At 35.4% G+C, this 25310-nt stretch overlaps 1 protein-coding gene across 13 annotated transcripts in view; it reads right to left on the bottom strand.

Annotated features, from left to right (window-relative positions):
- Nucleotides 1–25310, bottom strand: part of CHD9 (chromodomain helicase DNA binding protein 9) — a 226602-nt gene that overhangs the window by 106709 nt on the left and 94583 nt on the right. The window lies entirely within an intron of this gene.

The raw sequence follows: 25310 nt of genomic DNA, 5'->3' as shown, positions 1-25310 counted from the left end.
CAAACTTGCCAGATTTCAAAACGCAGAGTACAAAAGACAGAATTAAGAAGAATATAAGAGGCACTGACCTGTAGGAATAGTGCTGGGAAGTTCACAATGACTTAAGGTTTTATAAATGATAAAGGGCAATTAAAAATGCTCCACTGACTGCTTTAAACAAGAAGGTTAGGATCTTGAGGACACAGTGTGGGAGGGTGGGATGGCTAGGAAAGGAAAATCAGGGAAGGAAGAGGGGACAGATGCAAGAGAACATAATTCTTCAAGTATTACTATACTCATGTCCATACTAAGTTTCAAAGAGAGTAATATTTAGATTCATGAAGGGTTTAACTCCAATGCTAGGTCTGAACCTGGCAGAAATCATGCTACATTTCTTTTAAGAACAGGAAGAAGCAAACCTATGCATGTCAACTGAGATCTTCCAAAATCTGTCTAAGAGAATCTACCTCCTCAGCTTGCACATAGCCCCTCCAAATGAATGAGTATTTTCAGCTTAAATCTGGGATCCGGTCAATCTTCTGGGTTCCTCTAGCCTTTCAATTCATCTTAAGATCTCTTCAGCAAACCTACCATTAGTTCTTAATTAGCCTCCCTCTTAGATCATACTCAAAAATGCTGATGAAAAAAATGTAAAAGGCCAAATCTATAAATGGGTATTCGTGTGAGCACATGTGTACATGCACACACGCACACACAAACCCTACTACCTACTTAAAAAAAAAAAAAAAAAAAAAGGCAGGGAGAGAAAAAGTATGTGCAACAGTTCATGTGAAAAATACCAGGAAATTTTAGCTCACTGTAAACTAAATGAATATATGGTACAATGAGCTTGCCAAAAAAGTAAATGCAATCTTAGACTGCACAAACAGGAAAGAAGTATAATGAACAAGGGAGGTGATAATTATAGTATACTCTAGTCTCACCAAAAGAAATGTATTCTGTTTGAGGTTTAAGAGGAACACTGACTAGATCACTCATTTAAGACACATTATTTGAGTACATACTACCTACCAGACATGCTGTATAAATACCGGGAATAAAACAGTGAGCAAGATAAAGCCCCTGATCTAATGGAGCTAACATTTTAGAGAAGGAGATAGGCAAATAGGGGGGAAAAAATCAGGTAAGGATAATGGCTATGCCAAGAATGAAAACAGGATGACAAGATTAAAAGTGATGGGGTGACTATTTTAAAATGGACACAAGGAAAGTCTAACTGAGGAGACCACTTATACTGAAATCGGAATGAAAAGAAAGAATTAGCATGCAAAGATCTGAGGAAAGATGAATCAAATTATTCTAAGCAGCTTTGAGAAATTAGCAACAAAGCACAAAAATGAACATTCTGATTTTTATATTTTAAAAATCCAAGTTTCCCTATTGGATAACATTTTGCACCAACTATACTATCCTTTCCAGTCTGTACTTCTGGAGACCACTCCATGCAAGAGAACCTCAATTCCTCTTCAGATCTTATCTGTTCAGGTCCTACAGTTTTAAGCTGGTTCCTTCTAATAATTAGCCATCACTATTCTCAATGGTCTGATTTTCAGAGTCAGGATTTTTAACTATGAACTAAAATCTCATTACAAGCCATCAGTTCAGGGGATAGCCATTAACACTCTTTATAAATGTAGTGGACTAGTGTTTTCAGAAACACTGGTTACAGCTTAATACACACACGCCCCTACATATACACATTCATAAACATTAAAAAACACACCTATGCTGGGTCACAGTAAAAAATTTTGAAATACACAGTTCTGAGAGGTTAATGAACGCTTCAATTTTATTTCTTAGGGGTTCAACGCAGACTCTTCGCTTAGGGTTGGAGGGCTTTGAGTCACCTGGTATTAGTCTACCTGGAAGATGGGATCGACCATATTGGGCAATTAGTTAATCAATCAAAGAGATAAACAGTTATAGCTATTTAATGGATATAATAAAAATAAAAACTCTGACCCTGAAGCTCAGATGAGCATCGCTGACCAACAATGTCCAATGCATACTGCCACACTCAAAGGTGGGACCACCAAAGAGAGCACTTGGTGTTTGAAACCCTCTGAAGCTGCCTATGCATCCCTTCTTTTGACAAGTTTTAACCCACGAGTCCATGTGGTCACAAAGAGTCAGACAAGACTGACACACACATACACACACACAACCTATAATCTCCCCTGTAATAAACTGTAACCATAAGTATAATAGTTCTTCAGCGAGTTCTGCTAGCCTATTATTTAAACTAAGGGTGGTTCTGGGAACCTCCAGCATGTGTAGATGGTGTCACAAGTCAAGGCAGGGGCTTCCTTGGTGGCTCAGTGGTAAAGAATCCGCCTGCCAATGCAGGAGACTCGGGTTTGATCCCTGATCTGGGAATATCCCACATGCTGCAGAGCAACTAAGCCCATGCACCACAACTACTGAGCCTGTGCTCTAGAGCCCGGGAGCCGTAAGTACTGAGCTCACATGCCCCAAAGACTGAAGTGCGAGCATCCTAGAGCCCATGCGCTTCATCAGGCCACCACAGTGAGGAAGCCCATGCACTACAGCTACAGAGTAGGCCCTGCTCTCCACAACCAGAGAAAAGCAGTAATAATGGCACAGCAGTAACAACCCGGCAGAACCAAAAATTAAAAAGAAATAAAACTATTTTTTTTTTAATTAGAAGAAAAAATGAAGGCAGTTTTGGGACTATGTTAGCTCTGCAGTTTATTTAACTCATGACTAATACTCTTAAATGAAAACAAAAGTTTGATGAGAAAACAAAGAGATCTTGATCTGACAACTATCTTCAAATGTTAGCCTATTGCAAAGATTTTCAAGTTTTTGTAAAATGTATAAAACTAACAATGATTCCATTCTATTAAAGGCCTATCTATATGAAACCTGGACTGAGAAAACTGTTTCCTTAAATATTCCTATGCAAATCTTAAAATAAAAAAATTTGTACATAAGAAAATATCAATATGCCAAGAAACTCAGTAAAGAATACAGTAGATTTAGCTGTTTTTATAATTACATATAAATCTGCAATTATCTCAAGATAAAAATGTGTAATTAAAGAAGACAGCTTAGTCTTTCCTAAGAACTCAGAGACAGTCTCCTTCTGGCCTTGAAGAAGCAAGCTGCTATGAGTCCTACAGCTTCAAGGAAATGAATTCTGCCAACAATCCCGTGAGCCTAGATGAGGGTGTGAGTCTTCTATAAGATCACAGCCCCAAGTGGACTCGCTGGACGCAGTCTTATGAGACCCTAAGCAGAGAAACCAGCTAAGCTGGGCCTGGACATCTGACCCAAGGAAACTATGAGATAATAAATGGATGCTGTTTTAAATTACTAAATATGTGGTTGATCTGGCACTACATTCACATACCCTACAACTGAACAATTTTACTCCTGGGTACACACTCCACATAAATACACAGAAAGTTCGATAACAGGCAAAACTAATCTATGAACGTGTAAGTCAAAATAGTGATTACCTTTAGGATGAGGGCAAGCAAGACTAGTAGGAGGCCTGAGGAGATTTTTAGGATTCTGATAATGTTCAATTTATTGATTTGGATTGGTGAAGTAGATGATGATGAGTCTGAAAATTTATCAAACTATTTACTTCTAATTTGTGTACTTTTCTGTATGTTACACAACAAATTAAAAGGCTACAACTCTAAAAGTGCCTACTATTTAATCTTACTATCATTAATCTAAGTAAATAGTGATTTGTTATACCAGCTATTTAAGAAAAAAACCATCTGTTCTAATGCATTGATGTCTTGACACAAAAAACAAATTATTTTTCTTTACTGCTATTTAGTGTTTTTTATGAAAATAAATAGTAAAAAATAAAAAGGAAATATTATATATCTCCTCCAATACCAGGAGAAACCTATAAGATACTGAAAGACATCTGAGAGTTTACTTCAACCAATGTAATTAGTGATGGGGGAAGGAAAGGAAATTTTTTAAAACCTACAATCAAAATGTGAAGATTTTAAACAGAAATAGAATATTTTAAGTCTACAATCATTTTAGACTGTTAGCATTTCTACATAACATGATCATCTTCTCTTTTGCCAGTTATTATCTCCAATTCCCAAATACTGAAATACTTTCTTTTTTAAGTTATATCAATAACTTTGAATTTACTGTTCTGGTTGTTTGCAGTGCCCTTTCTCTCAAAGGCAGCCAAGCAAACATCTTATTCAAAATTCGGTGTAGATATCACTTCCTTTTTATAATATGTAATTTTACTGCTATGTTTGCCAAAGCATATTGTAGTTATTTAGAAGTCAAGGTCATATTCGATTTGTATCTCTAAAACCTAGCCAGTGTTTGGTACAGTTGCATCATCTACGCAATGAGGATAATCACAATATCTATGGCTATGACAAACCTATAGAGTATATTAAAAAGCAAAAACATCACTTTGCCAACAAAGGTCCATATAGTCAAAGCTATGGTTTTTCCAGCAGTCAGGTACCAATGTAAGAGGTGGACCATAAAGAAGGCTGAGAGCCAAAGAATCAACGCTTTCAAACTGTGGTGTTAGAGAAGACTCTTGAGAGCCCTGTGAACTACAAGGAGATCCAACCAGTCAATCCTAAAGGAAATCAATCCGAATGTTCATTGGAAGGACTGATGCCGAAGCTGAAGCTCCAATACTGTGGCCACCTGATGCAAAGAGTCGACTCATTGGAAAAGACCCTGTTGGTGGAAAAAACTGACAGCAGGAGGAGAAGGGGATGACAGAGAATGAGATGGTTGGACGGCATCACCGATTCAGTGGATGTGAGCTTGAGCAAACTTCAGGAGATGGTGAAGGACAGGGAAGCCTGGTGTGCTGCAACCATGAGGTCACAAAGAGTCAGACACAACTGAGTGACTGAACAACACAATGCCCATGTATGGAATCCAGAAAGATTTTACAGATGAGCCTGTTTGTAGGGCAGGAATAGAGACACAGATGCAGAGAACAGACAATGTGGAAATGGGGGGAAAGGGTGGGTGAGACAAATATTGGGACAGCAGGACTGACACATAAACACTACTGTGTGTAACACAGATGGCCAGTGGGAACCTGCTGCATAGCACAGGGAGCTCAGCTGGGTGCTCTGTGGTGACCTAGATGGATGGGATGGGGTGGGGGGAAGTTGGTTCAAGAGAGAGTGGATATACGCATACATATACCTGCTTTACCTGACAGTAAAGCAATTATACTGCAATTTTTTAAAAAATAAGAAAAAACCCATTCATTTCTATTTTTTCATCTTCTCAACCTTAAGAGAGATTTCAAATAAATAAGGCAAATATGAATATATTTTTAATCTCATTTCATGAAGATTAGCTTATTTTCTCCATGTTAAAAATAGTATGTAAATAACCATTAACAATAAAAAGAAAATAGTGACTCTGGAGTTAGGCAATCTTGGGTTTAAAACTTCTTTCTGTTACATATCAGCCATGTAACTTTGGGCAAGTTTGTTAATCTTTCCAAACTATAGTGCCCTCATCCATAAAATGCGTATAATACTGCTGCTAAGTTGCTTCAGTCATGTCTGACTCTGTGCGACCCCACAGACAGCAGCCCATCAGGCTCCACCGTCCCTGGGATTCTCCAGGCAAGAACACTGGAGTGGGTTGCCATTTCCTTCTCCAACGCGTGAAAGTGAAAAGTGAAAGTGAAGTCGCTCAGTTGTGTCTGACTCTTAGCGATTCCATGGACTGCAGCCTACCAGGCTCCTCCGTCCATGGGATTTTCCAGGCAAGAGTACTGGAGTGGGGTGCCACTGCCTTCTCCTACCAGCTAAAAGATTGTGTTCAGTATTAAAACAAGCTAATTCATGCAGCACATAGTGTGATAATTGGCTATAATATTTTTTGAGTGCCTATTTCTTAAGCTCTTTACAAATATTATCCTATTTAATCTTACATGTATCAGTCACTAAAAGAGATAGCTACAGAAAAAAAAAAGTGTTTGTATATAGTGATTTGTGGTTCAATTGTTTTGCTTTTTTAAGGAAAAGGAAACATTGTATTTTAATGAATAAGTGATACTTACAGTAGTGAGAGATTTGGGAAGTTATGGTGTCATGTACGAGGCTTTGAGTGCCAGGCTAAGTGAAGACGTTGGGCAGGAAAAATTACGATAAAAGCTATACCAGATTAACCTGGCACTAAAGTGGAACAAAGCAGAGGCAGTAATTTAGAGGAGGTACATCTAAGTTATCAGCCCTCACTGCCCATCCGTAAAGAGGTCTACATTCAAATGAAAAATGTTAAACGAGATTTAAGAAGGTATGTATTTGGTGGAGAAGTAAATGGCAACCCACTCCAGTGTTCTTTCCTGGAAAATCTCATGGACAGATGAGCCTGGTGGGCTAGTGTCTGGCATCGCAGAGTCATACACAATTTAGCAACTGAACAACAACAACACACAATCAGGCAGATTGTGATTTGGGGAAATAGTTCTTGATGGAAATGTGACATAAAATGAAGAGTGAAGTGACCTAGCAATATGGAATACAGAGTTTTGTAAGAAATTAACATTTGTGTATAGAATAATAATTGCAAATATTCAAACGATAAAGTCCATGGCTAAAGAAAAAAAAAAAAAAGAAGGTATGTATTTAGGGAGTATCTTATACAAAGTGATATAAGAAAGCTTGGGATACCATAAAATAAAAGAAGTAGAAAATATAGAGCGAGAAGCTAGGAGAGCTTTAGCAAGTATCTTGGAGAATCTGGAATAGTGAGGAGGAGAAAAAAGAAGAACCAAGAAATTGGAGAAAGAATAATCAGCCTAAGACTTTGTAGTGAAACAGATCCATAGAATCCATATGGATTCCTGAATTCAGATCCCTGAATCCATAGAAACAGATCCCAGAAAAAGTGATGAGCTTCAGATATGCAGACGACACTACCCTTACGGCAGAAAGTGAAGAGGAACTAAAAGCCTCTTGATGAAAGTGAAAGAGGAGAGTGAAAAAGTTGGCTTAAAGCTCAACATTCAGAAAACTAAAATCATGGCATCTGGTCCCATCACTTCATGGGAAATAGATGGGAAACAGTGGAAACAGTGTCAGACTTTAATTTTTGGGCTCCAAAATCACTGCAGATGGTGACTGCAGCCATGAAATTAAAAGACACTTACTCCTTGGAAGGAAAGTTATAACCAACCTAGATAGCATATTCAAAAGCAGAGACATTTCTTTGTCAACAAAGGTCCATCTAGTCAAGGCTATGGTTTTTCCAGTGGTCATGTATGGATGCGAGAGTTGGACTGTGAAGAAAGCTGAGCGCCGAAGAAGTGATGCTTTTGAACTCTTGAGAGTCCCTTGGACTGCAAGGAGATCCAACCAGTCCATCCTAAAGGAGATCAGTCCTGGGTGTTCATTGGAAGGACTGATGCTGAAACTCCAATACTTTGGCCACCTCATGCGAAGAACTGACTCATTGGAAAAGACCCTGATGCTGGGAGGGACTGGGGGCAGGAGAAGGGGACGACAGAGGATGAGATGGTTGGATGGCATCACTGACTTGATGGACGTGAGTCTGGGTAAACTCCGGGAGTTGGTGATGGACAAGGAGGCCTGGCGTGCTGTGATTCATGGGGTCGCAAAGAGTTGGACACGACTGAGCAACTGAATTGAACTGAACAGTGTCAAAAACTGAGTACCTATGAGAAGTAATTGGTATAACCCTTACTCTACATTTCAAGAAGTCTAGATGGTTTATTCTCACCAGAAGTACTGTCATCTATATTTTTGCCTTAATATATCACTAAAACAGTTTTCAAATATTTATAATCTCTCATTCTTCTCTTCCCTCAAAAGAAATCTAAGAGATTTCAGTAACTCACTTGTTCTCCTCAAATTATGTAAATCCCTTTCATTTATCCCAATTTTAGCCAACGTTTTCCCTGAAGGAAAAAGTAAATTTAGAAGGCACGTTAAAATAAAGGGGACAAGTAATTAATTTTTAAAATGTCAGAGAGAACTCATAGCTACTTACAGACCACTGTTCCTTCAAAGAACATCCTGGCAACAAGAAAATATATAAAACTTGTATGTCATGATAATTTAAATTGGTATGCCAGGATTATTAAAAAAATTTTTTAATGACAAAGCAATGAAGACTTGGATATATTTTTAATTCTAAAGTCATGACCAAAACTAAAGAGTTCAAACATTTCAGTGGTATATTTTAAGTAAAAATGATTTAAACAATTCAGTAGTATATCCTAACAGTTGGAGAAACTTGAATATGAATAAGATTTTAAATGAAATGTGAAATTACTATTGACTATCTTCGGTGACCAACCTAGACAGCATATTAAAAAGTAGACACATCACTTTACCAACAAAGGTCCGTCTAGTCAAGGCTATGGTTTTTCCAGTGGTCATGTATGGATGTGAGAGTTGGACTGTGAAGAAAGCTGAGTGCCGAAGAAGTGATGCTTTTGAACTGTGGTGTTGGAGAAGACTCTTGAGAGTCTGTTGGACTGCAAGGAGATCCAACCAGTCCATCCTAAAGGAAATCAGCCGTGAATATTCATTGGACGGACTGATGCTGAAGCTGAAACTCCAATACTTTGGCCACCTGATGCAAAGATCTGACTCACTGGAAAAGACCCTGATGCTGGGAAAGATTAAAGGCAGAAGAAGGGGACGAAAGGGGATGAGATGGTGGGATGGCATCACCAACTCGATGCAAATGAGTTTGAGTATGCTCCAGGAGTTAGTGATGGATAGGGAAGCCTGGCGTGCTGCAGTCCATAGGGTTGCGAAGAGTTGGACACGACTGAACGACTGAACTAACTGATCTTCGGTGTGATAATGGTTGTATTTAAAAACCTATCTCTCATTCTTTAGGAGATTTTAACATGAAGTATTGAGAGGTAAAGTCTTGTGAGGACTGGAATTTACTTTCAAATCATACCACCCAAAACAATAAAATCTACGTACTTAACTATAACTAGAGCAAAAAAGGCAAAATGTTAACACCTACTGAAATGAAAGAACATTTATTTACTACTTTTATTTATTTACTTCTTTTTATTTGTTTTTGGATACCGAATATTTTTCATTAGAAAATAACTTGTCCTAATCCACTACCATACTAACAATTCATTGACTGGAACACACATATGTATTAATAGGACAATTTCACTTTAATCCCAAGACAGCTTTGTTTTTAAGAAAATTTTAAAACTATACAGTCTACAAACTCTTAATTCTCAAATCAGCTATACTTGAATTGACAGATATAAAGCCCAAGGTATGGATAATGATAAAGATTTCCATAAAGAGAAAATTTTTCTCTTGGTCTTAGACAAGCTAGCTACCTACATCCTGCACTAACTTACCAGCTCTCACCAACAAACTTCACATGTCTGTGTCATTGCTTGTAAAGAAAACATCTTTCTTTACATCAGGTAAGAGGAGTCCCTCTTCCTTGAGCTGCACAGTTTAGAGGGTTTGATTCCTGTGTCACACCCCTCCTCAAGGCCAAAAGAATGTACTACTTCTTCCCTCTTCTAGAACATGCTCCAGGTATGTAGGAATTCCCTACCTAAAACAGTTTCACACTCACTTGCAGAGCTCACCTGGGTCTATTCCCTAGGTTTGTTCTCTCAAGGAAGTCCTTGTTTGGCAAGGAACACTTTGTATGGCAAGGGTAAAGAGATGGCAAGAGCGAAGGGGAGCCTGGATATGCAGGCTGAGAAGTCCATATTGTGTTCATGAGGCCACCAGAAATACAAGATAGCAACAGGAGTGGGAAGAAAAGTAGAATGACCCATTTCTGCCATATTCTGGGTGTGGGACTCCATAGGGCCCAAGGATTCTATTTTCAAACAAATGCTTCTGTTTCTCAAAGAAGAACAGAACATATTTGACAATTTATTGACTTCACAACTTTAAATATTTTGACATACAATTTAAGAGCTTACATTTGTACTCTTTCCCTGGGACTCAAAAATTCTAGGGACAAGCCAGCTTAAAAATGAGTTAAGAAATAGTTACATAAGAAAGTAGGGGGAGTGTAAAAAAATGTTATGTAAGAAAAAGAACAATAAAAGGAAATAGAATCAGATTTTAGATTATGCCACTAAAAAGTTATACAGACTTTATATTTGGGCTTCAGTTTCTATAATGATAAGATTTTTAAAAGTTGATTAATAATTAAAGGTCTTTCTAGTTATAATATTTTTTGAAAATCCTTGAAGCAAGGAATCATTATCAAATAATAAGCTGAGTTTACAATTTACAGGGCACTTTCAAATTTACTGTCACATTAATCAAAAATGTTAGAAAAAATATACAGCCACATACTACAGATGAGAAAGCTTGCCTAAGACTACTGTGATAGTAGACAACAGGGCTAGGATTCAAGCTTTGTTCTCCTCACTACAAAGTCAGTGCTATTCCTACTCTATAAAAGAAACTGACATTCAAAAATCAACCTGCAAAATATTTATTATCCAACAATGGAACTGAGAAATGAATGACAGATACCAAGAACAGAAAAACTAATTTATCTTCTTCATAAATAGCTCATTTGTCTGGTGACAAAAATTCATGAATTAAACTTTCTAGTAATTATGGCTCAATTCAGTAAGAGATATAACCACATGAGTAATATTAAGAAAGTGCTGAAAGAGTAAGTTACAAAGAAACAGAGTCAAGCCAAAAAAAGAAAAAAAAGAAAGTCAAAAACAGCAGTTTTACAAGATAAAATACAACACTTTGGAAATCAGATTATCTGATTAAAAAAAAAAGTACCATTCCCTGCAGTACTACAATATCTAAGATGCTTATGAATTTAACCTGGAATTATATAAGATTATTTTATAATAAATATTATGTAAATAGTTATTAAAACAACTAAGCAAACTACTGAATTATGTATTACAAAATCATCAATTATTTACCTTTTCTTTCTCTTTTTTTGGGGGGTGGTGAGTGAGACTTGTTCCCCAACCAGGGATGGAACTCAGGCCCTTGGCAGGGACAGCACAGAACCCTAACCACTGGACTTTCAAGGGATTCCCTCTTTATCTTTTCTCACTATCTAGTTTTCTCAAATCCATGTTGTCTTTGCTCTGTGACTTATAAACTGTGATACCCTGAGTTTTGGGTTTTTTTTTTAAATTACAAATTAAGGTGCCATAATGAAGAGTAGGATAAAATGTGATGACATATAAAAATGTATCCAACACTATCTGTATGACCCTGAACAAGCTATATAATTATTCTGTACTTCAAGTCAGTATCTGTAAAAAGAGTAGATAAGATCTACCTCAGAGGTGTTCTGACAATTAAATGAAAAAAATATGTAAAGACATGATCTTTTAAGTATAACTGCTCAATGTTTATTGGCTACTTGTATTCTTATTATTATTCATAACTGTATAAATCATTAAAGGAAAGTCTGTACATTAACCTTGATATTCTAGGAATCTAATTATAGGCACACACAATAATTTATCTACAAAGATACTCGCTATACTATACAAGGCAAACTGGCTACATAAATCATACTACTTCTATATTATAAATTATCATATAGTCATTAAATGGTGTTTTAAGTCCTCCAATTAAAGCCAAGATGGAGTAATAGGAACTGGATTTATCCTCACACTTAAAACAACCAAAAAACCAAACACAATATGTAAAACTATCATTTCTAGATGGTGGACATCAGGCAACCCATGGTAGTAACCCCTGAGAGAAGAGAAACAAGCCAAGGCTGACTATTAGCCTACTTTAAGCTGCAGAACAGGGAGATCAGAAAGTCAGGTGGAATCTCACAGCCTGAGTTGAGGAGACAGAGCTGAGAGTTCAGGGGAATCAAAGCTACTAGTTTGCAGGGGAACATTCTGCAGCAGAGAGAGCTTCACAGGGAAAGACCTCTGGAGATCTTCAGAAGGTCTCCTCCCAAGGCTTTAGATAAGTACTGATCAATAATACTACCAGTTTGTGAAGTTCCCTAAGGCCCAAAACAAGCCACCTGAAAGGAACCGCGCTTTCACACTAAGGCCAGGGATGGTCCACCTCAGCCAGAGTGGAAAATTTTCTATTTCACAAGGCATTGGAAAGAGAATTCACAATGCTATTATTGTGTCAGTTGTGGGGGAAAATTAGTCCTAAAGACTGTCCATCCAAAGCTTGAAAACAGATCTTATAAACCAATTTTCAAGTAGCTTAACTCTATCCCAGAATAAACTCAAGAATATTTATAGAAAATGCAGAACTTTCCTAGCACTAAATGGTAAAATTCACAATGTCTGGCATCCATTCAAAAATTATCAGGCAGGCAAAGTGGCAGGAAAATACAACCTACATTAAGGAGAGAAATCAATCAATAGAAGCAGGCTCAGAAATGACAGATAATAGATATAGTAGACAAGCAAAAGTAACATAGTATAATTATATTTCAAATGTTCAGTAAATTAGAGGAAAGATTAAGCCTGCTAAGTATAGACATGGAAGACATAAAATGAATGAAAATGAGATTTAAAAAATACATTGGCTGGAATTAACAGATTATACAACAAAAGAAAATAGTGAATACAAATTAATAAAAACTATCCAAACACAAAACAACAAAAATAAAACTCAGAACTAAAGACAAGGAAAAAGCTAAAAAAAATACACATACACATATACACACATGAGTGAGCTGTGGTACAACTTCAAGCAGCCTAATATACCTATATTTGAGAACAAAAACAAAAAAATTTCAAAGAAAAATGTTCATGCTTGACAAAAAACTATAAGAACAGATCTAAAAAGCTCAACAAAACTCATGCACAAGAAACATGAAGAAAATCACACCACGTATCAGAATCAAACTGCTTAAAAATAATAAAAGAGAAGAAGATTTATAAAAGTTAGCAGAGAACAAACATATGTTACACACAGAGGAACAAAGTAAGAATTACAGAAGTCTTCACACCAGAAACAAGGCAAAAACGAAGACAGCAGAGCAACATATTTAAAGGATAAAAAGAAAAACCACTGTCAACCTAGAAGTCTATATCCAGCAAAAGTGTCTTTAAAAAACAGAGGTCGTAAAACTTTTTAGACATCAAAAAATTAAAAGAATTCATGACTATCAGACCTGCACTACAAGAAATGTTAAATGAAGTCTTTCAAGCAGAAAAAATGGTATCAGATAGAAACCTAGCATCTACATGAAGAAATGAAGAATACTGGAAATGGTATCAGTTCAGTTCAGTTCAGTCGCTCAGTTGTGTCCGACTCTTTGCGACCCCATGAATCGCAGCACACCAGGCCTCCCTGTCCTCCCTGTCCACTCAGACTCATGTCCATCGAGTCAGTGATGCCATCCAGCCATCTCATCCTCTATCGTCCCCTTCTCCTCCTGCCCCTAATCCCCCCCAGCATCAGAGTCTTTTCCAATGAGTCAACTCTTCGCATGAGGTGGCCAAAGTACTGGACATTTAATTAAATATAAAATATTTTTTTTTCTTATTCATAAAATTGTATTCAAAGATAGCTGACTGCCTAAAGGAACATTAGTAGAAATTTAGTGTGGAGTTTATAACTTACATAGACAACAACAAAAGTACAAAGGCCAGGATGGTGGGAAATGGAAGTACACTGTGATATCAGTCATATGTATTCATACTGAAGATGTATATTATAACTGAAGGTAAACTGTGATAAGTCAAAGATGTATACCATTAATCTTAAAGCAACCACTAAAATAATAAAAAAAGTACTAAACAGTACCTCACCAAAGGCTTACTTTACATGCCAGATGTCACTTTATCACCTCTCAGGTCTAAATCTATACTTCATTGTCTGCACTACAATAAAGGAACTTGTACACATTTTTCTCTGCCAGTGGCACAATGTTAAGCTTTGCTAGCAGTGGGCATTGGAATGCAACTGGAAGATGATGGAGTCTCAAATCCTAGTTCCAGTGGATTGTCTTCAACAGGGCTACAGAAGAATGCAGGAGCCAGAGGGACAAAAAACCACCCCATGTTTAACTTCCCATGACACCTTTTCAGGCAGTTTCACAGAAGTTTTGAGTCATAAAAACAGTATATGGGCATTGTCTCTGCATCTCCCTCAGTACCTCAAACAGTAGATTCCCAATCGTTGTTGTTCAGTCGCTCAGTCATGTCGGACTCTTTGCAGCCTATGGACTGCAGCACACCAGGCTTCCCTGTCCTTCACCAAGTCCCGGAGCTTGCTCAAACTCGTGTCCATCAAGTCGGTGATGCCATACAACCATCTCATCCTCTGCTGACCCCTTCTCCTCCTGCCTTCAATCTTTCCCACCACTAGGGTCTTTTCCACTGAGTCAGTTCTTAACATCAGGTAGCCAAAGTATTGGAGCTTCAGCATCGGTCCTTCCAATGAATATTCACGACTGATTTCCTTTAGGATTGACTGGTTTGATCTTTCTGCAGTCCAAGAGACTCTCAAGAGTCTTCTCCAACACAATTCAAAAGCATCAATTCTTCAGCGCTCAGCTTTCTTTATGGTCCAACTCTCACATCTGTACATGATTACTGGAAAAACCATAGCTTTGACTATACGTAGGACCTTTGCTGGCAAAGTAACGTCTCTGCTTTTTAATAAGCTATCTAAGAGGTTTGTCATAGTTTTTCTTCCAAGGAGAAAGTATCTTTTAATTTCATGCTTGCAGTCACCACCTTCAGTGATTCTGGAGCCCAAGAAAATAAAGTCTGTCACTGTTTCCACTTCCCCGACTATTTGTCATGAAGTGACAGGACCAGATGCCATGATCTTCATTTTTTGAACGTTGAGTTTTAAGCCAGATTTTTCACTCTCCCCCATCACCTTTATCAAGAGGCTCTTTAGTTTCTTGTCACTTTCTGCCATTAGGGTGTTGTCATCTGCATATTGAGGTTACTGATATTTCTCCTGGCAATCTTGATTCCAGTTTGAACTTCATTCAGCCTGGGATTTCACATGATGTACTCTGCATAGAATTTAAACAAGCAGGGTGACTGTATACAGCCTTGAAGTTCTTCTTTCCCAATTTGGAACCAGTTCATTGTTCCACGTCCGGTTCTAAATGTTGCTTCTTGACCTGCATATGGGTTTCTCAGGAGGCAAGTAAGGTGGTCTGGTATTCCCATCTCTTTAGGAATTTTCCACAGTTTGTTGTGATCGACACAGTCAAAGGCTTTAGCATAGTCAATGAAGCAAAAGTAGATGTTTTTCTGGAATTCCCTTGCTTTCTGTATGTTCCAACAGATATTGGTAGTTTGATCTCTGTTTCCTCTACCTTTTCTAAATGCAGCAGGTCCATCTGGAAGTTCTCAATTCAAGTAGTGTTGAAGCCTAGCTTGAAAGATTTGGGCATTACGTTGCTAACATGTGAAATGAGTGTAGTTGTGCAGTAGTTTGAACATTCTTTGGCATTGTCCTTCTTTGGGATTGGAATGAAAACTTTTTCAGTCCTGTGGCCACTGCTAAGTTTTCCAAATTTGCTGGCATATTGAGTGCCACACTTAAACAGCATAATCTTTTAGGATTTTAAATAGCTCAGCTGGAATTCCATCACCTCCACTAACTTTGTTCATATGACAGGTGTTCAGAATATATTTACTGAATTCATAAACAAATGAATGTCTTATAAACAAAGCTGTCAGAACTACAACTATATTAGTGCTTAGCATATAGTATGCTCTCAAAAATTTCTATCTACCTTATAAAAAGAAAACTCAAACCCCTCTGTTCAACATGAGTTTAACCTAAATCAAATACCAAGCAAGGACTACATTTTATTTCGTACATAACATAGCACCACATGAAATACTAGATGGTGACAAAGTACTTATGAAAGTGAATCAAAAATTTCTGGATCTCAAGGTTCTAACACAAAAACCCAACTAAGAAATTACAAATAGTACTCAGATCCATTACATTGCATAGTATAAGCAAAGCAAATGAGCTCCTTAAAGAAATGGCTGATTCCAGGTCTGAGGCAAAGCAATTAAATACATCTTCTTACACCAGAAAGTAGAAGTATTTAGAGAAGAAAGAGGACACATTAGAAGGGCACAGGGTTGGCTTGCAAAGATTCCCACTGGCAAATATTCAAAAAGAATAAGGGCAAATGACTATAACATATTCAGTGTTTTTTAACCTATGGATCCAACTCTTTATAGCCAAATCCCACTTACTAATTAAAAAGGAGTGAAGGTAATTTTAGAAAGAAACAAAGTGTAGTCACTCGGTTGTGTCTGACTCTTTGCAATCCCATGGACATCAGGCCCCTCCTCCATGGGATTTTCTGGGCAAGAGTACTGGAATGGGTTGCCATTTCCTTCTCCAGGGAATCTTCCTGACCCAGGCATTGAACCCAAGTCTCTCGCATTACAGACAGACGCTTTACCGTCTGAGCCACCAGGGAAGTCTGAAGGTAATTTTAATAGGTGATAAAACTTAGCATCACCATTAATGAGACAAACTCCTAATATGACCTAATGTGACCCAAGAGAAGTACATCTATGTGGCACCCTCACCAAGAAATGTTTCATTTGAAGTATGAAGAAACAATTAGATAAAAACAGACAGGGTCTAGACTTTTTTAAAAAATGATGACATTGGAAAAGAAAACAAAAAGGCATGAAAACCCCTGTATTAGGATACAGAATATTAACAAGACATAACTAAATGCAATGCCTGATCTTTGACTGGATCCTGTATTTTAAAATAAACATCTATAAAAATTACTAGGATAATTAAAAGGTATCTGAATTTTGGTCATATGATATTGTTATTGACGATAAGTTTTATTACATAGGAAAAGTAACTTTTATTTAAAATGAAAACAGAGTAAGAAGACAAATGAGACAAGCAAAAAACTAGTGAGTCTATGTGATGGTACATGGATGTCCACTATATTATCCTTTCAACTCCTAAGTTGACTTTATTTTTTTCCTAAATAAAAAGTCAGGAAAAGTAAATATTACTATAAATATAAACAGTTTAAAAATTCATAATATTCATATTTCTAATATTGCTTAAGTTTACTGAAAGTCATCTTTATTCTTGCAATATAACAAAAATACAGATTTGCAAGCGTAGCCTTAGAGGTCTCTTTGTATTTGTAATGTCAGTACCCAGCACAGTACCTGATATATAAACACCAGGTGCTCAATGAATATATTTGTTGTTTATGCTCTTATGAGTTGATGTGGTAAAAAACACAATGAATTTAAAGATTTTTAGATAGGTTACTTTCCCTCTTGATACCTCAAGTACTTAATCTATAAACTCTGAGAAATAATACCAACTTATATATACCTCAGGTTATTACTAAAAAATTCAAACAATGTAAGTAAACCACTTAAAATATTATGCAAATGTTTTATTATTTCTATTTCTAATTAAATTCAATGTTTATTTACCACATTAATTTTTAAAAATTACTTCTGAAAGTCTTACTTTCATTTGAGGTATTTAGAGGGAAAAAATCCTAGGAAATTTATCTAGCAATGTAATCTTTTAAGTATAATGTATCTCTCAGTAATTACTTATGTCTCTTTTGACATAAAAAAAAAAAAAGTAGTGCTAAAAGTTGAATCACATAGTTTTTTTTAAAACAGTTCTGTAACATAATAGTTTGTAATAAAATTAAACAGATTAGAAGCTCAAAAGAAAAGGGCCTGCTTTCTTGACTCTGCCATTTACAAGAGCAGTTGGATATTATATGTACATGCATTATAATACGGATATAAACGCATACAAAGGATCAAGTAGATACAGAATGACAAAATGTCCTGTAACAAAGAGTTAATCTTAGAAACTCAGAGGAATACCTTCTTTAAATAGGATGGATCAAGGAAATGAATTGTTTATAATTATCACTCATTCAAAATCACTTAGTTGGAGAGCTAAGGAGTGATAGAAACCTGTCAACTGAATCACAACTGAAAAGAGAACACCTCTGAAATTACAATACAGATCAATGGGAAAGTATGACTTAATTTTCAGTTTGAGTTGTTCAAAGGCAAAGGACCATATCTGGTTCATTTTTGCAACCTCAGTGCCCAGCACAATCTCTTACACCTGCTGCTGCTGCTGCTGCTGCTGCTGCCAAGTCGCTTCAGTAGTATCCGACTCTGTGCAACCCCATAGACGGCAGCCCACCAAGCTCCCTCGTCCCTGGGATTCTCCAAGCAACAACACTGGAGTGGGTTGCCATTTCCTTCTTCAATGCATGAAAGTGAAAAGTGAAAGTGAAGTCGTTCAGTTGTGTCTGACTCTTAGCGACCCCATGGACTGCAGCCCACCAGGCTCCTCTGTCCATGGGATTTTTCAGGCAAGAGTACTGGAGTGGGGTGCCATCACCTTCTCCATCTTACACCTGGTAGATACCTAATAAATGCTGAACAAACAGAAGCAGCAAAAATGCAACATTTCTAAAACACGGATGTTACACAAAATTCAGTCATTCACACATACACAGTTTATATCTATATTTGACAGATACAATAAGTGTGCATTTTTTAACACTAGAAGTATGGTTAAAAACTTAAAATACATTGAAAGATATACAAAAAAAATCCCACACAAAAACAAAACTGAGCAACTCAAAAAATATCAATACTTATAACACATTAATTTTAAATGCCTGGCCATTCTCATTTCTGATCACGCTTAAATACTATAGCGTTTAAACTATAAGAAGGAATGTTAGCCAGTTGTATGACAGCAAGCAAAATGACCTGTTTTTGCTTTTTGTATTAGGATAGGGTGAAATATTATCCAGCTCTAAAATTCTATAATTCTAGGAAATGTTCAACATAAACTCTTCAGGTACACAAGTGTACATTAATCTAGCAAAAAACTTTGCTTAAAGATTGGCTCTTAGCCCTTATTACCTCATAATAACTTTAAATGCAATATAATCCATAAAAATATTGAATCACTATGTTGTATACCTGAAATGAATATAATATTGCAAATAATATAAAACGTCAATACAAAAAAGACTACCCTCCTTTCATAATTTGTAAGGTATTATTTGCATAATAAATGTGCAAGTTATTATTTGCATAGTTGCCTATAGTAAATTACCAGATTTTATTTAACTGAAAACTGCAGTCTAAGCTTCCTGTGTGCTTACCATCTCCTTCCATGTATTATTGATAGCATATTGCATTAAAATATTTCAGTAGTTTAAAATCATTTCAGTCCAACTATCCAAATAAAGAAACCTGATCTCTCATATTTAAATATTCCAAAGTATTCATATTATCATAACAGGAATAAAGTTTGATGGTTCAGTAGCCCCAAACACAATTTTTTCAATTTCAGACATTAATAAGGATAAATGACTGAGTAGTTCTAAGGCATTTGGGAATGCACCTCAATAAAATTAACTACAATGCTATAGCTGTAACTTATATGATCAACTGCACTTTCATTTAAAAAAATAGCAAGAAAGAGTAAAACACAAAAGCAAAAAAACTGAATACAATAAACTCTGTTAGACCTACTTTGAAGTTTGGCTTGAATCTCATACTCTTCACACACTGCACAAATCCACAAATTTCTCACCAACTGCCGCCTCTTCCCCACCCCTGGAATTCACTTCCTGTTCACCTCTCACCCTTAAGTATGCAAGTTAGAAGTCAACAGCCTTAAAGCTACTGTTAACAACTAGAATGTCATTACTCAGTGCAGAACTCAATCCCTCTAATACAATATAATACACAGTTTAATAATTAAGATATTTCAGAAGTAGCTAATATTACACAAATTTCCAGTCCAAACAGAACATTTTAATCTAGAAGATTCAACAGAAATGTCAAAACCAAAAAACTTAGTCCACTTTATCTGAAAAAACAAAAACCAACTGAACAGGAAATTCCTTCACAGAATTCTATTTTGTGTATTAGCTTAGACAACTAAGAATTTTGCAACTTCTTATAAGCAATAGCATACCAAATGTATAAAGATGCAAATAAATTTTGATAAATAGAGGGATGTTACTTTATAAGAATTTAAATTATTCAATAAAACAATCTAAATACTAGTTAGGTCATTTTTTTCTCTTCTTTTTGTCTGGGACATAAATGGAATGACAAATTTTGAAATTACTCATTATATGTTGGCTTTTTGATGTAGGAAAAGTTACCACTATTAACAAAACCCCAAACCAAAAATAACTAGCAAAGACCTCAGGATCCTCAGAACTCAATGGCTTTGAGCAAAGTATAGCAAATTTCTTGCTTTAGATTTACATTCAGTTTTAGGAAGTTTTCCGCTTTGTTTTTTAATAGTAATTTCATTTACAGGAAAAATTAGTTGTGCTTCTAAGATAACTTTCAAATATCTAAAATCCTTACTTAAGTGAGGGTGATTCCTGGAGGTGTAACAATAATCATTACAAATTTGAACATATAGGACCTCCCTATAAAACTTTAAGAGTTTTTTCATCTTTTCTTAACTGATCATTCTACCACCATTACCATCACTCTTGGGGTGGGGGTTGGGAGAAAGCCATATAATTAAAGGTTTTAAAGCTTAATAGAACATACTTCCACTATCTGGAAAATTTACCCATCTGTGATAAATAATTCCCAGGTATTCCTGGATAGCAGGTAACTTGTCACATATCTTTACCTTTCTTCATTATTTGTAATTGCCACTCAGGAGCTAAACAGGCAATATGAATAATACATCTCACTAAGAAACTCAAAATTACAACCACAGAATAGCTGAAAAGAACCTACCAATTTAGTCCATTTTCCACCTCCTGGCTTTCAGTGCAAGTGTTTTACTTCAAACTTCCTTATACTAATCTACTTTTCTGTGACTTCCACTTGGTAGATGCAATTCTAGCCTCTAAGGTTCTTCAAATATTTGAAGGTAATTATGAGGTTTACCTTTAGGGCATTTGTTATTATCATCTAAAACACAGTCTTATTCTTTAAAAAGTCAAAACACTTTTGGAAGCAATAGCTATTTCACTTTACTTTTGTTCTTTGTTTTGGGGTTGTCTTTCCCTCTGGTAACAGATAAACTATCTGTCAATATTGCCAGAATACATGAGATGAATGGCCTTCACTTAAAGACTCTAAAGCAAGTTTTTATTTCATCAGTAAGGTATATTTCTGAAGGGGTTGGGGGAGGGGCAGGGTGAGAAGGGAGGAATCACTTAGTGTATTATTGGTAAACATCACACTGCATTAATATACTCTGAAGGAAAGTGAAAGTAGTTAAGACCATATATAATGGAGCTAAATCTGATTTGAATCTAGTCAGGTGTGACTTTGGGTATATTACTTAACTTTTCTGTACCTCAGTTTCCTCAAATGGAAACTGGAGGAGTTAACTAACTCCAAATAAAAGGACTGCTGTGGAGGATCAATGTGTTAATAACATATATTAAGTATTTAGAACGGTGTTGGCACAAACATAAGGCTCTATCATAGGGCATATTCTAATTTTTGCTTACTATCACATACCTACTTCAAATTGAACTATTATAGTAATAAATACAACAAAAATATAAAATATTTTAATTACCTTGACTCAGATTTTTCCCAGATCTCAATAACAGCTTTACTTTTATATCGCATTTTAGCAACCTTGGGCTTCCCAGGTGCTAGTGGTAAAGAACCGGCTGGCCAGTGAAGGCAGGAGACATAAGAGACACAGGTGCAATCCCTGGGTCAGGAAGACCCCCCTGGAGAAGGGAATGGCAACTCACTTCAGTATTTTTGCCTGGAGAAACCCATGGATAAGGGAGCCTGGCGGGCTACAGTCCCCAGGGTCACAAAGAGGTGGACACAACTGAAGTGACTTAGCACTCAGCACCCTTAGCAAACTTAAGATGGCAAACTTTTAGCCATTTAAAATCATTTTCAGAAAAATATTTTAGGACATGAAAAAATGCCTGCAACATATTAATTTGTTGCAAAATGTAACAATAATTTGTTACAATAATAATAACTACAAAAAAGCAATTTGCCAAACAGCATAAACTATATGATCCCAACTTTGTTCTTAAAAATGCAAAAATACATAGGGAAGAGACAGACAGCTGATCTCATTGGAAACTTACAGAATGTCAACAATGGTATCTTCTCATAGTGATATTACAAGTAACTTATTTTTCATCTGTTTTCTATGTTGTTCAATTTTTAAATAATAATTATGTATTAAGTTTTTTGTCAGAAAAGAAGCCCAATATTTTCTTATTTATTTATTTGGCTACACTGTGTGGCCTGTGGGATCTTAGTTTCTCAATCAGAGATGAACCCAGGCCCTTGGCAGTGAAAAGTGCAGAGTATGGACCACTGGGGAATTCCCCCAAATCCAGTATTTTAAAATGTGCCTTACAGAAGCTGTTCAAATCTTTCTCTAAGTTTTTTTAAAGCTTATAAAAAAGGCAGGTTTCCCTACCTTCAGGGAAAATTTAAAAAAAAAATTCAAGGTAGTAAATAAAGTTATAAATTCATCAGAATACAAAAGCCAAAAAGGAATTATGTACAATTACATACATCCTAAAATTCTATTTCCTATGCTGATAGCTATTTTAGCTATCCCACATATCTTTCACTGCTATAGAACTTTTACAGTAAATTTAATTTACAAACATTGAAAGATCACACAGTGCTCCATACAGTGTTCCCACTTAACAAATAATCAGACAAAAATGAAAGATTCTATGTCACTAAAGAGCAGTATTTATCATAAAAGAGCTAGGAAATTTTTATGGTATTATTCTCTCAATATTCCTCTGCTCTAACAACCAGAGATGAAAATAAGTTAGTATTTTCTCTATTATGTTTTGTATTTACATTTAGAAATGCTTCCTGTAGCACCTCACTTTTTTTCTTTTCTCTTTTTTAAATGGTAAAATTCTAGAGTCAATTATAAAAGAAATTTTCTCAGCAATATTCAGTTTTTAATGACTGACACAGATTCTAGGATTTTGAAATTGTATCCACAAATACTCCACCTCAATTGGGGAATAAGAAAACACAAGGCTTACAGATATTCTTTACATACTTAATATTCTCAGTGAAGCTTTCTAAAATTATAGAGTGCCATCCATGAGTTTTCCAACGACAGATTAATTCATATCTTGTTTTGGCTATAACAATATGTGTCCTTTTAAAAATTCTAATAAAACAAAAATTATGCCACTTTCTTAGTTTTTAATCTGTTAACTTCTATACACATAATTAATAATGCTAATTTAGTCTGAAATGAAATTATTGCATTTAAGCAAGAGACTTAGAAAAAAAAAAAAAACCTAAGAAAAAATTTCTTTTCATAGAACTTGGGGAAAACTGTAATAATACAACATTTTGGCTATGTAGTAACCATTATCGTTCAGAAAATGCCAAAAAATTCTGATAAAAGACTTACATATGCTCTGCCAAAATTTATCATAAATTAAACATACTGAATAGTTTGATTTCACATATTGGGATATCTGACATAATTCTATACATATAAAATCTATATCCAAAAAAAAAAAATCTATATCCAATCCTTATTAACCATATTATAATCTCCTATCTTCTCTACCAATCCATCTCTTCTCTCCACCCCCACAATCAGAAACTCACAACTCTAAGTCTTAACACAAAGAAGTAATAGGAAACTTGAGAACAGACTTGCAGTAAATCAGATAAGTATTCAAAAACATTTGCCCTTTATCAGTTTTTAAACATGTAACAAAAAGAATAAGAAGTTAGCAAAATGAAACAAACGCTGAAACAAGAAGATGAGTAGATTTAAATAAAGCCTTATGAATGTATCAGTGTAGATGAGATGATTTATTAAAGGCTGATGAACTGGTGTGAAAAGAATTTCTCTCAGATAGCATTAAGGTTGAGTATTAGTATTAGATTTAGTACTAATATCTAAATATTAGTATTGGGGACTATTTTAGATATTTATAATTATTCTCCATTCATTTCAAATCTATAGAAGAAGAGTCTTCTTTTTAAAGTCAGTAGAACATGTTTAGGAAAACATGAATTTAAAAAAAATCCTTAGAAAAAATAAGGAAATAAGTTAATAAATTTCAGATTTAATAACTTCAATTATATGCTGGACAAATTAATTAGTCAAACTAGTCAGAAATATACATTAAAAGTGAATAGATGATCCTGGGTTTGATCAGTAGTTTTTCCCCAAAGTCCAAGATGCTTGACCCTCTTCCAGTAGAGGGAGCAAAATCATAATATATTCAGGCAACAAAAAGATAGAAAGAGAATTTACAAGTTGCTTTTAAGTATCTTAAATCTATTTAGATAATTCAAATGCTGTACTAAAAACATCATGACCCACGAAGCAAAAGATTTTATCCTTTTCAGATACTTCAAAGTTTTGAAATAAAAAAATGGTCTGTAAATACTTAATTTCAAGAACCATGCTGTATTTCATTGTCTACCAAATCTCACAGTAAGCAAAGTATTAAAGCAATTTTATAAATCTTTAACAACAAACTTTCAGAAAGCTGATAAAATACTACATTAAATATACCAAAAGAATTTTAAAGTAATACATTCATATGACAAAAACTATAAAAAAAACAAAGGCAAGAAAAGCAATTGTGCTACCCTAAAACAACCTATTTCCTTTTAGTATTTTTCTTAAGTATATTTCCAAACTGCTATGAAAAAAGTATAGTTATAAAAACATTTGTTAAGTGCTTATTATATGCTAAACATGTATTATATGCCAGGCACAGTTTTAAGCACTTTACATATTATAACTCGATTCATTCTTATCAAAGCCCTATTATTATCCCATATTTAAAGATGAAGCAAATGAGATGCACCGAAATTATTAACACTTAATAAGTAACATGAACCAAGATTCTAACCCAAGTAGTGTGGTACCAGAGCCTGTTCTCTTAACCACTTTACTGGGATCTTAATTTTGAATTATGCTTTTCCACCATTATTAACATATTATCAGTCTTCAAAGTCTTTTTAATGCCTACAACAGTTCATCCAATATAGATATGATAATAAATTGTGCTGTTTCCAATTTTCCCTCTTAGATACAGCAAGAGAAATATCTTTGGGTATATTACTTTTGCCATATTTGGGTTATTATAATAAAGTTTTTATACCCAAATATGCCACGTGCCACCAAATTGCTTTCCAAAATATCTGTATCAATTACAAAACTATGTGAATTCCAATTTCACCATAAATTTGCATAAATTAAGCATCAAATTTAAAAAATTTTTCTAATAGATAAAAATGAACCACACTGCAACTGAATTATTATTAAAGTTGCATATCATTCTGAATGTCG

Source organism: Bos taurus, chromosome 18 (assembly GCF_002263795.3).
Source record: "Bos taurus isolate L1 Dominette 01449 registration number 42190680 breed Hereford chromosome 18, ARS-UCD2.0, whole genome shotgun sequence".
NCBI lineage: Eukaryota > Metazoa > Chordata > Mammalia > Artiodactyla > Bovidae > Bos > Bos taurus.
The sequence above is the reverse complement of the archived record's forward strand: the minus strand, read 5'-3'. Positions and strand labels throughout refer to the sequence as shown.